Source organism: Cetorhinus maximus, chromosome 23 (genome assembly GCF_964194155.1).
Source record: "Cetorhinus maximus chromosome 23, sCetMax3.hap1.1, whole genome shotgun sequence".
NCBI lineage: Eukaryota > Metazoa > Chordata > Chondrichthyes > Lamniformes > Cetorhinidae > Cetorhinus > Cetorhinus maximus.
The window spans coordinates 55,437,120-55,454,074 of NC_135901.1; the positions used below are offsets into that span (position 1 = coordinate 55,437,120).

At 44.8% G+C, this 16,955-nt stretch overlaps 1 protein-coding gene and 2 non-coding genes across 3 annotated transcripts in view; 1 reads left to right on the forward strand and 2 right to left on the reverse strand.

The window, feature by feature from the left end:
- LOC144698565 (uncharacterized) overlaps positions 1-16,955 on the reverse strand; it is a 160,266-nt gene that overhangs the window by 65,264 nt on the left and 78,047 nt on the right. The gene's annotated exons all lie outside the window — the stretch shown is intronic.
- Positions 10,829-10,901, reverse strand: trnak-cuu (transfer RNA lysine (anticodon CUU)). The gene has a single exon. It is a non-coding gene; the product is annotated as a tRNA-Lys (tRNA).
- On the forward strand, positions 12,994-13,075 carry trnas-aga (transfer RNA serine (anticodon AGA)). Its single transcript has one exon. It is a non-coding gene; the product is annotated as a tRNA-Ser (tRNA).

Here is a 16,955-nt window from a genome sequence, read left to right on the forward strand (position 1 = left end):
CTCGCTCTCTCCTCTAGCTGCTGCTGACTGCCTGTCCCAGAGTCCTCCCCTCGCTCTCTCCTCTAGGTGCTGCTGACTGCCTGTCCCAGAGTCCTCCCCTTGCTCTCTCCTCTAGGTGCTGTTGGCTGCCTGTCCCAGAGTCCTCCCCTCGCTCTCTCCTCTAGCTGCTGCTGACTGCCTGTCCCAGAGTCCTCCCCTCGCTCTCTCCTCTAGGTGCTGCTGACTGCCTGTCCCAGAGTCCTCCCCTCACTCTCTCCTCTAGGTGCTGCTGGCTGCCTGTCCCAGAGTCTTTTTCTCCCATTCTCCTCTCGGTGCTGCTGACTGCCTGTCCCAGAGTCCTCCCCTCACTCTCTCCTCTAGGTGCTGCTGACTGCCTGTCCCAGAGTCCTTTTCTCGCTCTCTCCTCTAGGTGCTGCTGACTGCCTGTCCTAGAATCCTCCCCTCGCTCTCTCCTCTAGGTGCTGCTGACTGCCTGTCCCAGAGTTCTTTTCTCGCTCTCTCCTCTAGGTGCTGCTGACTGCCTGTCCTAGAGTCCTCCTCTCGCACTCTCCTCTCGGTGCAGCCGACTGCCGGTCCCAGGGTCCTCCTCTCGCACTCTCTTGGTGCTGCTGACTGCCTGTCCCAGAGTCCTCCTCTCGCACTCTCTTGGTGCTGCTGACTGCCTGTCCCAGAGTCCTCCTCTCGCACTCTCCATCAAATGCCTTCTTGAAATCCAAGTGCAGTATGCCTACAGGCTCCCCTTTATCCACTGTGCATGTTACTCCTTCAAACAAACTCCAATAATTTGTTTAAAAATGACTTTCCTTTTACAAAACCATGGTGACTCTTCCTGATTGCCTTGAGCTCTTCTAAGTGCTCAGCTATAACCTTTTTAATGATCAATTCTAATAACTTCTCCACAACAGACGTCAAGCTAACTGGCCTATAGTTTCCTGTTTTCTGCCTCCCTCCCTTCTTGAATAGGGGGTTATATTTGCTACTTTCCAATCTGATGGAACCTTTCCAGAATCTAGCGAATTTTGGAAAATTAACACCGACTACCTCATTAGCCACCTCTTTTAAGACCCCAGGATGTAGTTCATTGGGTCCCAGAGGCTTGCCAGCCTGCAGCTCCATCAATTTGCTCAGTAACATTTCCCCAGTGATTTCAATTTCACCAAGTTCCTTTCTCCTATTCACCTCCTGATTTGCAGCTATTACTGGAGTGTTTTTTGTATCCTCTATATTGAACACAGAAACTAAATATTTGTTCATCTCTTCCACCATTTCCTTATCTACTATTAACTCCCCATTGACACTCTCTGGAGGACCAACACTGACTGAACTCACTCTTTTCCTTTTTAAGTACCTGAAGAAACTCTTGCTATCCATTTTTAAATTTCATACTCTAATCTCTTTCTCCTGATAAACCTTTTAGTCATTCTCTGTTGTTCTTTATATTCTGTCCAATCATCTGTCCTGCTGCTCATCTTTGTGGAGTTGTCTGCTTTTTCCTTAAGTTTAATGCTTCCCTTAACTTCTTTAGTAAACCACGGATGTTGGGTCCTCCCCTTAGAATTGTTCTTTATTGTAGAAATGTACTTATTCTGAATGCTCTGAAGTATCCCCTCAAATGTCTGCCACTGCTTCTCTATTGATCTATTCTCTAGCCTAGTTTCCCAGTTCACTTCAGCGAGCTCAGCTTTCATCCCCACATAGTTGCCCTTATTTAGGTTTAAGATACTAGTCTTATTTGTATTTGTATCGCGCCTTTTGTGCAACAGAATGTTCCAAGGTGTTTCACAGGAGTGTTTCAAGAAACATTTGAGAACGAACCACATGAAGAGATATCAGGGCAGATTAACAAATGTGTAGTTGAAAAGGTAAGTTTTAAGGATTATCTTAAAGGAGGAAAGTGAGGTGGAGAGGTTTATGGAGGAAATTCCAGAGTTCATGCTCTTGGCAGCTGAAGGCACGGCCACCAAAGGTGGAGGAATTAAAATTGGGAATGCCAGGAGGTCGGAATTCACGGAGCGCAGACATCTCATAGGGCTGTGAGGCTGGAGGAGATTACAGAGGTAGGGAGGGAAAGACCATGGAGAGACTTGAAAACAAGGATGAGAATTTTAAAATTTAGGTTCTCCTTATCCCAGGGCCTTTGTAGATCAGTGAGCACAGGGGTGATGGGTGAACAAGACTTGGTGCAAGTAAGCACACGGGCAGCAGAGTTTTGGATGAGCTCAAGATTACAGGGAGGTTGAATGTGGGAGGCCGGCCGGGAGTGCATTAGGATAGTTAAGTCTAGAGGTAACATAGGAATGGATGAGAGTTTCAGCAGCAGATGAGCTGAGACTGGGGCGGAGTCGGGCGATGTTACTGAGGTGGAAATAGGTGGTCTTGGTGATGATGTGGATATGTGGTTGGAAGCTCATCTTGGGGTGAAATATTTTACCATGGTTGTGAACAGTCTGGTTCAGTCTCAGACAGTTGTCAGGGAGAGGGATGGAGTCGATGTGTAGGGAGTGGAGTTTGTAGCGGGAACTGAAGACAATGGCTTCAGTCTTCCCAATATTTAACAAGGAAATTTCTGTTCATCCAGTAATGGATGTCAGACAAGTCAGGACAGTGTGTGACTTGAAAGGGAACTTGGAGGTGATGTTGTTCACATACACCTGCTACCCTGGTCCTTCTGGAGTGAAGAGGTTGAGGATTCGGAAGATTCTGTCAAAGTCCTGGTTGAGTTGTAGATGATAAAATCCATTTTCTTTACCGAGCGACTCTGCCACCTCTCTCCCTCCCTCTCTCTCTCTTCCTCTCTCTCTCTCTCTCCCTCTCTCTCTGTCTGTCTCTATTTTCTCTCCGAGAGGCCAGAGTCTTGTGTAGGCCCAGACCGGGTGGCAGGTTCCCTTCCCTGAAGGACATTAGTGAACCAGTTGGGTTTTTATGACAATCCAGCAGTTTTCATGGTCACTTTTTCCTCGTGCCGGCCCCACAAATTCCCAGATTCATTCAGCTCAATTTCACAACCTGCCTTTGTGTTTTTGTGGGTTCTCTCTCAATCCCTTTTTTCTGTTTTAAATCAATTTCACAGGGTATTAGAAGGGGAGGATTTGCAGTTGGGAAACTGAAACCAAACATCACACAGGATCTAATGGTGCAGCCCAGTTTATCTTAACTTGAATATCATCGGATTTTGAACATGGAAGGAAAAAGCACCGTTCATAGTGGGGAGAAACCGTACACGTGTTGTGTGTGTGGACGAGGCTTCAGCCAATCATCTGACCGATGCAGTCACAATGGGGAGAAACCATGGAAATGTGGGGACTGTGGGAATAGATTCAAATACCCATCTGACCTGGAAAAGCATCAGCGCAGTCACACTGGGGAGAGACCGTTCACCTGCTTCACATGTGGTAATGGATTCACTCAGTCATCCCACCTGCAGAAACACCAGCGAGTTCACACCAATGAAAGACCTTTTAAATGCCCAGACTGTGGGAAGTGCTATAAAAGTTCTGGGGAACTCATGTTCCATCAACGTGTTCACACTGACGAGAGACCGTTCAAGTGCTCTCACTGTGGGACTGGGTTCAAGACATCATCTCAACTCAATGATCATCAGCGAGTTCACACTGATGAGAGACCTTTCAGGTGCTCTCAGTGTGGGACTGGGTTCAATACATTATCTGGCCTCACTGTACACCTGAGAATTCACACTGGGGAGAGGCCATTCACTTGCTCCCAGTGTGGGAAGGGGTTCACTCAGTCATCCCATCTGCTGGCGCACCAGCAAGTTCACACTGAGGAGAGATTTTTCAAATGCCCAGACTGCAGGAAATGCTATAAAAGTTCTGGGAACCTGATGCGCCATCAGCGTGTTCACACTGATGAGAGACCATTCAAGTGCTCTCACTGTGGGACTGGGTTCAAGACATCATCTCAGCTCACTGTACACCAGCAAATTCATACTGGGGAGAGGCCCTTCACCTGCTCTGAGTGTGGCAAGGGATTCACTACCTCATCCCACCTGCTGAGACACCAGCGAGTTCACAAGTAACTGTAGTGATTGGATTTTGTTGTTAATCACATCCAGACTGAACCATGTTCTTCGGGGTCTGTTTCTGCTGATGTTCATCGACTCCTAATATTCCGGATGATGTTAAATAAATCAGCTTTTTGTTAAACACAGTGTGTGTTGAATCTTTTAAACATCTCTGTTAGTTCCATTTGAAGGGCTCTCTCTCTCCCCTCTCTCCTCCATCCTCACCTCCAACAACAAGTGTGAGGAGCTCATGGAGCTTCTTTGTCACTAAGATTGAGACAATCCAATCAGCTGCCTCTGCTGCTTCCCTTCCTTCCACTACCTCACTGGGACAAACTGTCTCTAAAGCTCCCCCTTGTCTGAGCCCTGAATCCACATGTTCCTTTAGTTTCTCTCCCATCCCCCCTGATGTCCTCTCAGTGCTCATCTTGTCCATGAGACCCACCTCCTGTTCCATCGACCCTATTCCCATGACAACGTTGATCACCCAACTTCCCCATGTTTGAAGACATGGTTACCGGTTCTCTCTCATTTCAGGTGCTGTTCTTTGCCTCAAATCTGCCATCATCACCCCCTCCTCAAAAATAAAGCTTTGATCCCACCGTTCTTGCAAATAACTGCCCCATCTCCAATCTACCTCTCCTTTCTACACTGTTGGAATATGCTGTCACCTCCCAAGTCCGAGGATTCTCAGTGTAAACAAGTAGGGATGTGTTTGGAGACAGGATGTCCCAGTTCTCCACCCTGGGATTCTCAATGTGAACAGGGTGGGATGTGTTTGGAGACAGGATGTCCCAGTTCTCCACCCTGGGATTCTCAGTGTGAACAGGGTGGGATGTGTTTGGAGACAGGATGTCCCAGTTCTCCACCCTGGGATACTCAGTGTGAACAGGGTGGGATGTGTTTGGAGACAGGATGTCCCAGTTCTGCACCCTGGGATTCTCAGAGTGAACAGGGTGGGATGTGTTTGGAGACAGGATGTCCCAGTTCTCCACCCTGGGATTCTCAGTGTGAACAGGGTGGGATGTGTTTGGAGATAGGATGTCCCAGTTCTCCACCCTGGGATTCTCAGTGTGAACAGGGTGGGATGTGTTTGGAGACAGGATGTCCCAGTCCTGCTGCTGTACTCATTGTACGGTGTATATTTTATTTTACTGTAACTTACAAAATGTTCATATTCGGCTGTGTTGAATTCAACCTGACATCTACCTGCCCCATTTACTAACCTGTGTGTTCACACTGAATCACTCACAGTCCTCTTCACAATTCCCCACACTCCCTATTTTCCTTCACCTTTGATGTAGTTGAATGGAATATTTCAACCTGGTATCACTGTCCGTTCTCGTGAATGGGAAGTGTAGTGGAGGCTCTTAGCTTGATAGCTTCTGGAGATATTTGTATTGTTGTTTATGAACTGTTTTGTGGCTGCATTTGATAGTCTGGCCACTACTGCAGACCAATGCAATGGGGGTAAAGTATAGATATTTTGACAAAGACCCAGTTTGACCCTCTGATAAGATCGCCTGAAAGACTAAGAACAGCAGGTCTGGCAGCACCGGCGGAGTAGAGCACAGTTGACGTTTCGAGTCCTCATGACCCTTCAACAGAATCTCCCAGTTGAGGAAATACCCGGAGAGCGGGGTGATGTCACCGTGTAATTGTTGATGTGTGATGATGTCACAGTGTAATTGTCGATGTGTGATGATGTCACAGACACAGAACATCTGGGTCTGTACAAACCAGTGATCACCGCACATTATGAAGGATGTGAGGGTCCTTGAGAAGGGGCAGAGGAGATTTACCAGAATGGGTCGAGGATGAGGGATTTTAATTGTAAGATTAAACTCAGGAAACTAAGGTTGTTCTCCTTGGAGTAAAGGAGCTTGAGGGGAGATTTGATAGAGGTGTACAGGATTATGAAAGGTAGTTAAATAAAAGCTGTTCCCATTAACTGATTATGAAAGGATTAAGGGACAGAGATTTAAGATTTTAGGTAAGATGCACAATGTGAGGAAGAGATTTTTTACCCAGTAACTGAAAATGACCTCAATGCTTACATTCAAAGGCTGGTGCTATTCAGGTCCTGGTGAAACAAGAGACTTTCAGATTTTGTCATGATGTTTGGTTTCAGGTTCTCATCTCCCTCAAGTATCCCTTGAGTTCCTCCTCTTCTAACATCCTGTAAATGGAATTCAAAAAATCCATCACGGTCAATCCAGGATTTAAATTCAGAAAGAACGAACATTTCTCTTGGTTTGAGTTTGCTGTGTGTAAATCCTCCCCTTCTAACCCCCTGTAAAAGGAGTTTCCAAAATCCATCCCTGTGAGTCCAGGATAGAAATGCACAATATTCTCTCCTCCTGCTACATGGACCAGGATAACCGCGCATGCGCCCTGCTGCACATTGCCCCCTATAAAGATGGGGGCCGTTACCCCGGGCCTGGCGAAGGGAGAAATCCAGACTTTTTCGGCCCGTTGTCTGCAAACACAAGACCGGTACCTTGTTATTTGGGGTCTGCGGCCTGCACTGTGTCTTTATGAAGCCTCCCTGCCCACTCCGCTGGCTCCATTCCTCCTCACACACCCACTCACTCTGTTAGTTTGCTCCACTCGACATTCTCTCACCCTCTCTGAGCAGCTTCAGTCACAGACCAGCACTGCGCATGCTCATGGATCCGACCGCAATGCGCATGCCCCACTCAGCACCGCGCATGCGTATGGCGTTGCTGTTGTGAAGATAGGGCATATTCTGCCCCGCAGGGAATGCTGGGTGGCCGCTCCGCCATTGAAAGATCACGTTGTAGAACAGAAACCTCTGTCCTGTAATCAGAATACGATGACTGCCATAGGGAAAAGACATAAAATTGTTGAATCAATGAAACAGCGGCCAAATGGCCCCGGGGTCCACCGCAATTCTCGCCTGGATGCGGAACAAACCCCGACAGTTAGATCTGAACTCAGTGTAGTCTCAGCAGATGGGGTGAGCTACTAACATTTCCCCCGATACATGGAACATTTAAACCGTGTCTTGCCAGCACCTCTGCTCTGATTGTGGATCAAATTTTTTGAACTTTTAAAGTTGGAGTGTTAACATGTGGGCAAACTGAATAAAGCCCTTTGCACATGTGAAGTATCTGAATGGTCTCCCACCAGCAAGACTGTGTTGCTGTATCAGTAAATGGGATGAGAGTGAATCCCTTTCCAATTTTAACTGGTGAACAATCTGTTTACAGTGTGAGTTTACCTACACATTTTCAGCTCAGTCATGGATCTCGAAATCGACTGGTAATGGGTTCCATATTCTTAGCACTACATAAGAAAAAGGAGGAGTAGGCCATTCGGCCCCTCAAGCCTACTCTGCCATTTAATAAGACCATGGCTGACCTGATAGTCACCTGAAATCTGTATCCCACCTATCACTGATAACCTATCACCCCCTTGCTTCCAAAGGATATATCGACCTCTGCCTTAAAAATATTCAAAGACTTTGCTTCCACAGCCTTTTCGGGAACAGAGTTCCAAAGTTTCACGACCCTCTAAGAGAAAAAAAATCGCCTCATCTCCATTTTAAATGGGTGACCCCTTGTTTTTAAACAGCGATTCTGAGTTCTAGATTATCTCACAAGAGGTAACATCCTCTCCAAAACCGCCCTGTCAAGTACCCCGAGGATCTTATATGTTTCACTGATCAGGTAAAGTAAAGCAAAAATACTGCAGATGCTGGTTATCTGAAATAAAAACAGAAAATGCTGGAATTCTCAGCAGATCTGCTAGTGACTGTGGAGAGAGAGACACGGTTTTCATTTCAGGTCTGTAACCTTTCATCAGAACTGCACTGCATCTGAAATGTTAATAATGCTTCTCAATCCAAAGATGCTGCCAGATGTGTTAAGGGAACTCAGGAAGGAAATGAAAATCCACTTTGAGGAATGGAATCCAATGCGAATGAAGGGTGAACTGCCCGACTGACCAGAGAAAGTCAAGGCACCTTTCCCTTCTTTAAGACGCTGGAACAGTGACTCTAATGTTATCAGTGAAATTAACTGATTTGAGACATTGAAAGGATTCTCGTTACTGCACATCAGGAATTCAAACCTAATATCGGCTTTGGGACAATCAGAATACTTGGTATCAGACAAGACAATGAAAGGCTCAAAGGGAGATGGCACCGGTTGTAGGAGAGCTGGTTCCCGGTGACATGGATGTGTCTGCAGTGGGTGGGATCAGACTGTTTCCATGTATCTGGGATGAATGTCCCACCATTTATTTTGGAATAGTAAAACTGATAGTGTACGATAGCCATCTGGGTAGTGGCAATCTGAAGATTAGACTCACTGACACCCTGGTTGGGATACCTTGTCAGTTAGGTTTGTGCAAGAGACTGTAGCACAATTGGTCAGCGTGTTTGTCTGTTAACTGAAAGGTTGGTCATTCAAGACCACCCAGGGGGTGAAGATTTTTACTGTTTTTCCCCCTCATCACCATTCATTGCCACACAGTTCTGGATTGTTATTGGGTACTTGGGCTGCAAGATATCATCCCCAAACAGTGGCAGGTCTTTTGTTGTCCAGTGAGCTCCCACAAAAACAGCTTCTTTTTAAAATTACGTTTTCTGTCAAATACAATGAGAAAAGATTTGGACCCACTCTGTACCTTCATCTAACCCATCAGAAATTCATGAAACGAACCCCTCAATTATTCTCTCTTCCTCAACTCCACAGTGAGTGAGACAGGGAAAAGCAGCAAAGCAGCAATTTTCCGGCCCCGCACTCTCCAATCACCCGCTATTAGCAGAAAGCAGCAACTGCAGCTTCAATCAGCGGGTTACTGCCCATTCCTGGGACGTGAGATACTCCAAACCGGGCCAAACCTCCCAATACACCGAGCACAAGCTCAGGTAAAACACAGGTAGATTCTATCCTGGTCACTAAACCTCCGAGCAGCATTTACAGAATTCTCGAGTGAGTGAGTCACAAATAAAATTCACACCAACTTTCTAAACTTTTCACTGTAAAGTTCCTTTCTTTTATTGAAAATCTGACTTGTGAATCTGAAAATGAGCATCATGGGATTTGTGTTACCGAGTGACTTGTTTTCCATTGTTTGTCCGTCAGGTTTGCAATTCAATTTGTGTTGGATATTGAAGCGATTCTGATTTCAAAAAGAGGTCACAAAGCAGCTAAATATTAAATCCAGGAGAAAATCCTGAGGAAATTCGATCACAGTATTTGGAAGAAGGTGCAGCTAAGAAGTGGAAGATGTGAATGATGTTATTGATGATTGAGGGGAATGCATTGCAACTTTGGGGCATTTGTAGGCCGATTACGTTTCACACTTTCAAATTCTGGTCAAGCTGAGGTATCAGGTAGAAAGCAGCAGGTGTAACCATGTGTATTGGGATACAAAACAGTTTTTCACGTTCCTAGCTAGCTTAGTCGGCAGAGCATGAGAATATTAATCTCTGGGTCATGGAATCGAGCCCCACGCTGGTGCTGTAATACTTTGAAAATCTGAATAAAAGTCGTACTGTCTGGAAACATTGACCCTTCCTCCAGCTGCTGAGTTTTTCCAGCATATGCTGCTTTTGTTTCAGATTTCCATCATTCACAGTAATTTGCTTTTATCTTTTTAATTTGAAATCTTGCTCGTTAAATAAAACACCAACTGATCACTGCGGCTCCTGTGAAACTTACAAGGCAGACATTCATCACTGAAAACAACTGACACACGTCAAATTCAAAGTGCTTTCATGTCGCATCTCTTTATGCTTCTGTCTCGCCCCCAGCTCCCTCTGCCCTTCCAGCTCCCAGGTCAATTAGCTGCTTCATGCAGACACGGTGAATTCATGGGAATGGGTAAAACTCGTGGGTAAATAGACACCTGGATCTCATCTTCCTGATTCTCCCAGATACTGATTACAGGAATGTGCACAGTGCCGATTATCCACTGTCACTCTCCTCCCAGTTGTTCAGCTTTTTAATTGATTTTCACACTGGGTTTCAATGTGAAGAAAGCAGAGCTGTGATAAGCTTATACTGTTCAGCAGATGTACTGCAAGAAGATACATGACAGGCCGATGATAACAGTGCTCTTTGGACGTGGTGAGCTCCAGTGAAACTCTTTCAAGTTATCAACAGTCACAGATTGCAACTCTTTTGAGTACAATCACAGTCCTTGGATTCCGGGAGTGGGATATGAACCCACAATCCCTCTGATTCAAAGGCGAGGGTGCTATGGACTGAGCCACAGCTGACACCTCATAAGCTCCAGTGAAGGATTGGCACCATTAATGTGTCGCTCAATTAGTCTCGTGACAAATTTCATGCTGGAAATGACAAGAAAACTCGCTGAATTTGTTCCGTGTTTAGGTTTCAAAAGAGCCAAATACAAGGTAAGAAAGTACATCTCGCTCGAGTGGGTTATAAAATGGCAAAATGACCCGTGCTGTTGCTATAAAATTATACAAAGTTACAGCACAGAAAGAGGCCATTCGGTCGGGCGTGCTGGTTTCAAAGAGCAGTTGTGATTGGTTGATCCATCAGGAGTGATATTTGTGCTGGTGCAAACAGTAGGCAGCAAAATTCGTACTTCTCCCACCCATATTTTGCCTACACAACCAACATTTCTACAGTCAGTGCTTTGCAACTTTTCCTCTTCCTTCATTCCCTCTCCACTTGAACCAAGTGTGATGTTTTCCAGCTCTGAGGCAAAACTTAAACTCTCACTTCTCTGATTCTGGTGGAGCTTTTAAACGTTTCCAATCAATGAAAAATCAATGCTTATTCAAACAAATTCAATAACTCGACGTTCCTTGACCGGGAATTGAACCCGGGCCGCGGCGATAAGAGCGCCGAATCCTGACCACTAGACCACCAAGGGAACTGTTCCAGCACTTTTTGATTTGGCTTATCTGCGCTGCATTTGCCTATTGTTTTTCAGTTCAGATCTCCTTCACCACAAAACTGCCTGTTTAGGTTCAAGATAAACGACTTCTTCAGCCAATGAAAACAACGGTTGCTGTGAGCTGGAACATGAAATTGAAAGTGAGGTGAAATAGCCCCACAAGCTGCTCATGTATAACTTTCAATTTCCAAAACCCTCCACCCTATTCGCTGTTGGTCCAATGGAAGCGCCAATTCCCAGTCACTGGACATCAGGGAAACTACCAACAAGGCTTGACATTTGGATTATGGAGGCAACTTATGACATTTTCTTTTTCATTCCCGATCTCCTTCACCAGAGACAACTTTCTCCGACTAATTGGTTGGTTTGGGTTGAACACAACTGACTTTTCCCCAATGACAAGAACCATTGCTGATGGCTGGAACATGAAATCGGTACTTTCCTCCTTTAAGACAGTTCTGAAAGCCTCCCCCTTTGACCGAGCTTTTAGACATCTGACCGAATATGTGTCTCAGTGTCACACTTTGATATATAATGCTCCTGGGGAACGTCTTATGACGTTTCATTCGGTAAAAGGCGCTGTTGTTGTAGGCTATACATAGAAAGTTTCAGTTTTTTATCTTTTTACTTTTAAAATCTTGCTGCTTGAATTAAAAAAAAAACACCAACTAATTACTGCGGCTCCTGTGAAACTTACAAGGCTGTCATTCATCACTGAAAGCAACTGACACACATTTAATTCAAAACACTTTCATGTCGCATCTCATTCTGCTTCTGTCCCTGTTTGGCCTCCAGCTTCCTCTACCCGTCCAGCCCCCAGGTTAATTAGCTGCTTGATGCAGACACAGCCAGTTCGTGGGAATGGGTAAAACTCGTTGGTAAAGAGACACCTGGATCTCATCTTCCTGGTTCTCCCAGATACTGATTACAGGAATGTGCCTAGTGCCAATTATCCACAGTCAGTCTCCTCCCAGTTGTTCAGCTTTGTAATTGATTTTCACACTGGGTTTCAATGTGTAGAAAGCAGAGCTGTGATAAGCTTTATATTGTTCAGCAGATGTACTGCAAGAAGATACATGACAGGCTGATGATAACAGTACTCTTTGGATGCGGTGAGCTCCAGTGAAGGATTGGCACCATTAATGTGTCGCTCAATTAGTCTCGTGACAAATCTCGTGCTGGAAATGACAAGAAAACTCACTGAATTTGTTCCTTGTTTAGGTTTCAAAAGAGCCAAATACAAGGTAAGAAAGCGCATCTCGCTCGAGTGGGTTATAAAATGGCAGAATGACCCGTGCTATTGGGAAATATAAAATTACAAAAAGTTACAGCACAGAAAGAGGCCATTAGGCCGGGCGTGCTGGTTTCAAAGAGCAGTAGTGATTGGTTGATCCTTCAGGAATGATATTTGTGTCAGTGCAAACAGTAGGCAGCAAATTTCGTACTTCTCCCACCCATATTTTGCCTCACACCAACATTTCTACAGTCAGTGCTTTGCACCCAACCCTTCTCCTCTCCTCTTCCTTCATTCCCTTGCCCCACTTGAACTAAGTGTGCTGTTTTCCAGCTCTGAGGCAAAACTTAAAACCACACTCCCCTGATTCTGGTGGAGTTTTAAACGTTTCCAATCAATGAAAACTCGTTCCAACAAATTGACATTCCCTGACCGGGAATCAAATGCGGGCCGCAGCGCTAAGAGCACCGCATCCTAACCATGAGACCACCAGGGAAGCTGCAACAATAATTTTCGATTTGGCTTATCTACGCTGCTTTTGCCTATTGTTTTTCAGTTCAGATCTCTTTCATCACAAAACTGCCTGTTTAGGTTCAAGATAAACGACTTTGTCAGCCAATGAAAACAACGGTTGCTGTGAGCTTTCTAAGCTTATGTGATCATTCTCACTCTTTCATTCCCAATTTGGTGGGAAGAATGAGGAGAGACAGGATAAATTTCAGGGTTCCGGGGAAAAGGCCAGGTAATGGCCATGACAAGACGGGCAGAAAGATCGCTTTCTCTGCTGTAACCTTTACGATTTCATACAACTAATAATGGTATAGGAGCAACCTCTGTAGTCGTGGCCGAGTGGTTAAGGCGATGGATTAGAAATCCATTGGGGTTACCCCGCGCAGGTTCGAATCCTGCTGACTACGTTTCCTGTTATTTCTGACTTTAACTGAACACAGACAGAACTAATTATCGTTTGAATCGAGGAAAAGATATCCAAACACATCCGTGATTTCTTATGTCCATTCATTGTCAGCCTTCTGCAAATCTCCAGTCGGAAATGAAAAAAAAGAGCTAATTTGGTGACATGATTTCATCCTGGCATTTGCCTCTCCTTAAGCCCCTGTCACTCTCGGTGTATATCTCTGTTTGTTCTTGTGTGGGTCAATGTGGTTTAGTTCCCCGAGGAGGTGAACACATTTTTATGAGCACAAACTGTATTCACATTCGTGGTGCAACTTCACATTACAATGTTACATTGAAAAATATCAGGATGAAAGAGACAACAGGAGTCTGTCTTTTTCTATGTATGGAGTACAACAACAACTTATATTTATAAAGCTCCTTTTACCTCATGAAATGTCACAAGGCGTTCCCCAGGAGCATTGTATAACAAAGTGTGACACTGAGCCACATATTCGGTCAGATGACTAAAAGCTCGGTCAAAGGGGGAGGCTTTAAGAACTGTCTTAAAGGAGGAAAGTATCGATTTCATGTTCCAGCTCTCAGCAATGGTTTTTCTCATTGGCTGAAGACGTTACTTGTGTTCAAACGACATAGACCATTTGGTCAAAGAAACTTGTCCTTGGAAAAAGGGATCTGGAAAGGGAAAATGCCACAAGCAGCCTGAATGTGTCAAACTGCTGGGTTGGTGGTTAGAATGCGGTAATTTTATCAGTACAGCCTGCGTTCGATTCCTGGTTAGGGATTTGAAACTTATTCCTCCTGGGCGAGCTGATCAAATCAATGTGATTAATTTGCTGGTTGTAAATAACACTGTAAAGCTCTGCTAGAAATGATGGAGTAAGAGTGTAAGTTTCACATCAGAGCTGGAAATGTCACAAGGGCAAAACTCGGGAATAAACCCAGAGTCGGAGTGAGGGAGTGAAAATAAAAGAGAAGGACTGTGGTAGGTTGCAAAGCATTGACTATAGAGCTGGTGGTGCGAGGCAGAATATTATTCCTGTATTACCCATGTCACATGCAGCTCTAATTTCCTGATTTATCCCATGCCCAACATTACCACTTCAGTTTGGTGGCCTATAAACAATTCCCACCAATGTTTGCTGCCTCTTGTTGTTTCTTAGCTCCACCCAAACTAATTCCACATATTGATCCTTCAATCTAAGATCCTCTGTCACTAATGTGCCGATCTCGTTCCTTATTAACAGCGCGACCCCGCCTCGTTTTCCTTTTTTTCCATTCTTCCTAAAAGTATTCAGTCAACCAATCACACTGTTCTTTGAAAGCAGCACACAGGGCCGAATGGCCTCTTTCTTTGCTGTAACTTTCTGTCACTTTATTTTTCCTAATACCACGGTTAAGATGAACTTTCTTACCTTCCATATGATGCTTTGAATTCAAGACATTCAGCAAATTCAGCGAGTTTTCTTTTCATTTATGGCAGGGAATTTGGAACCAGACTCGTTGAGCGGCAACTAAATGTTCTCAATCGTCAGATGCAGCTCACCGAGTCCAAACAGGCACCGTGAGCATCAGCCTGTTATATACATTCTTGCTGTACATCTTCTGAGCTATAAGCTGATCACAGCTCCACTTTCTGCACATTGGAAGACATGGTGAAAATAAGCACAATTTCAAATCTTAACAAGGTGCATATTTGTGATTTTCTGTGTGTGTTAATGTCGTTCAGTTCCCCATTTTTACCACTCAAACATTGGCCATGTTAGTTATGTGGCTTCATGTTAAGGTGGTACAGGGAAAAAAAGAGCAGTTTTAAAACATTTCTCTCTTTTCTTTGAGTGGAGGCTGTTCAGCAACTAAACCTCCAGATGTTACTGGGTGATAATTGAAGTTTTCACATGACCTTATTAAGTAGCTGAGAACGCGCGAATGGCCAATTCCTGATCATATTTTTTAATATTCTAATTCAGTGTCAATGTTGGTGAAGACAATGTTTGTGTCTAATCTGAATGTGGTAGTGAGGCCGAGTGGGCTCAGCCGCTGGTTCAGGTTTCGATCTCGCTGGTGATTTGGGCTTCACTCTCACCGCTGCCAAACCTTCTGGTGGTTTGTTATTTGAGGCGCTTCCAAAAATTCTCCGTGGGGTGAAGGGGCAGCTGAGCTGTGCAGTGTTGTATTTCAGTTGGAAGAATGAGGAGAGACAGTGTAAATCCCAGGGTGACTGGGAAAAGGTGGGACAATGGCACGGACTGGAAGACCTTCTTTCACTGGAACTCCCTGTATTCATTCTATTGTTTTAAACAAACAACATGCAGCCTTTACCCAGTTGTCCTGGCCGAGTGGTTCAGGCGTTTTTCCACATGGTTCGAATCCTGCCAACTCCCCTTCTTCTCATTCCTGACTGACACAAACTGTCTGCAGAATAAATTATCAGTCAAATTAAAAAGAAAACCACCCAAACACCCCCGTATTTCTTACATTTGTTCATCTGAAAACATTCACCACATTTGGCCCCTGAAATGGAACAATAATTGACCAAGTTGGTGACATCCACGCTTTCTGGGTGTTTGTCTCTCCTTCGGACTCTGTCACTCTCGGTGTATGTGTTGGTGTGTGTTCCTCTGTGTGTGTCAATGTGGTTCAGTTCCCCGAGGTGGTGGACACATATTCACTTCATAAACTTGACTCGCATTAATTGTGCAGCTTCATATTAAAATGTCAAAGAGAAAAATATCAGGATGAAAGATGCAAGAGAGAGTTTGCAATGTTTGGAAGGAGGTGCAGCTAAGAAGTGGAAGATGTGAATGATGTTATTGGTGATTGAGAGGAATGTATTGTAACCTTGGGGCATTCGTAGGCCGATTACCTTCCACACTTTGAAATTCAGAACAAGCTGAGGCTCCAGGGAGGAAGCAACATTGATCTCCCTGAATTTTTGCATAGGGAACAATGGCTGTGCATTCCCGGCTAGTTTACCCGGTAAAGCGTGAGACTTAATCTCAGCATCGTGGCTTCAAGCCCCACTCTGGGCGCTGCCGTTTTTTTAAAACTTTGATGGGTGATCCCCAACTCCCCATCCCTCCAGCAGTGTCACCGCTCAAACTGAGTCTTTCTCCGTCCTGCTTTATTAATATCACAGCCGCTGGCTTCTGAGTGAAAACAGCCTCGGCTTCACTGGAAGTCAAAGAGCCTCGTGCTTCGGATTTAATACTTTCACCACCACAGCCCAGGTTCAACTCCTGATCAGGAGCTAACTTTTTTCTTACCGCTGTGTGAACTGTCACAATGCACAGGAATTCCTCGTGTAAACTGTTAAAGCGAACCTGAAATTTAATGTAGGGAAGTGTGAAGTGATTCATATTGGTCTGAAGAATGAAGAGAGGCAACATCACATAAAGTGTACCATTCTGAAGGGGCTTCTGTGTTACAGAGCGAGTGGTTAGGATCTGGAATGCACGGCCTGAGAGTGTGAGGGAGACAGATTCAATCGCGGATTTCAAAAGAGAATTGGACAGAAAATTCAGGTCTCCGGGGAAAAGACGTGGGACCATAACATTATAACATGAAGTTGCGCGAATAATGTGAATGAAGTTTGTGATGGTAAAAAAGTGTTCATCCCCTCAGGGAACTGAGCCACATTGACACACACAGAGAAACACACACAGACACATGCACCGAGAGTGACAGAGGCCTCAGGATCCACAAACACCCAGAAAGTTAGGATGTCACTGGCTTCTCCAATTATTGTTCCATTTCAGACTGCAGATTTGGTGAATGCTTGCAGATGAACGGAAATGAAGAAATGCGGAGGAGAAGCAGGAGAAACACACAGGAGTGTTTGGAAAGTTTTTATTCCATTTCACCAACAATTAATTTAATTCT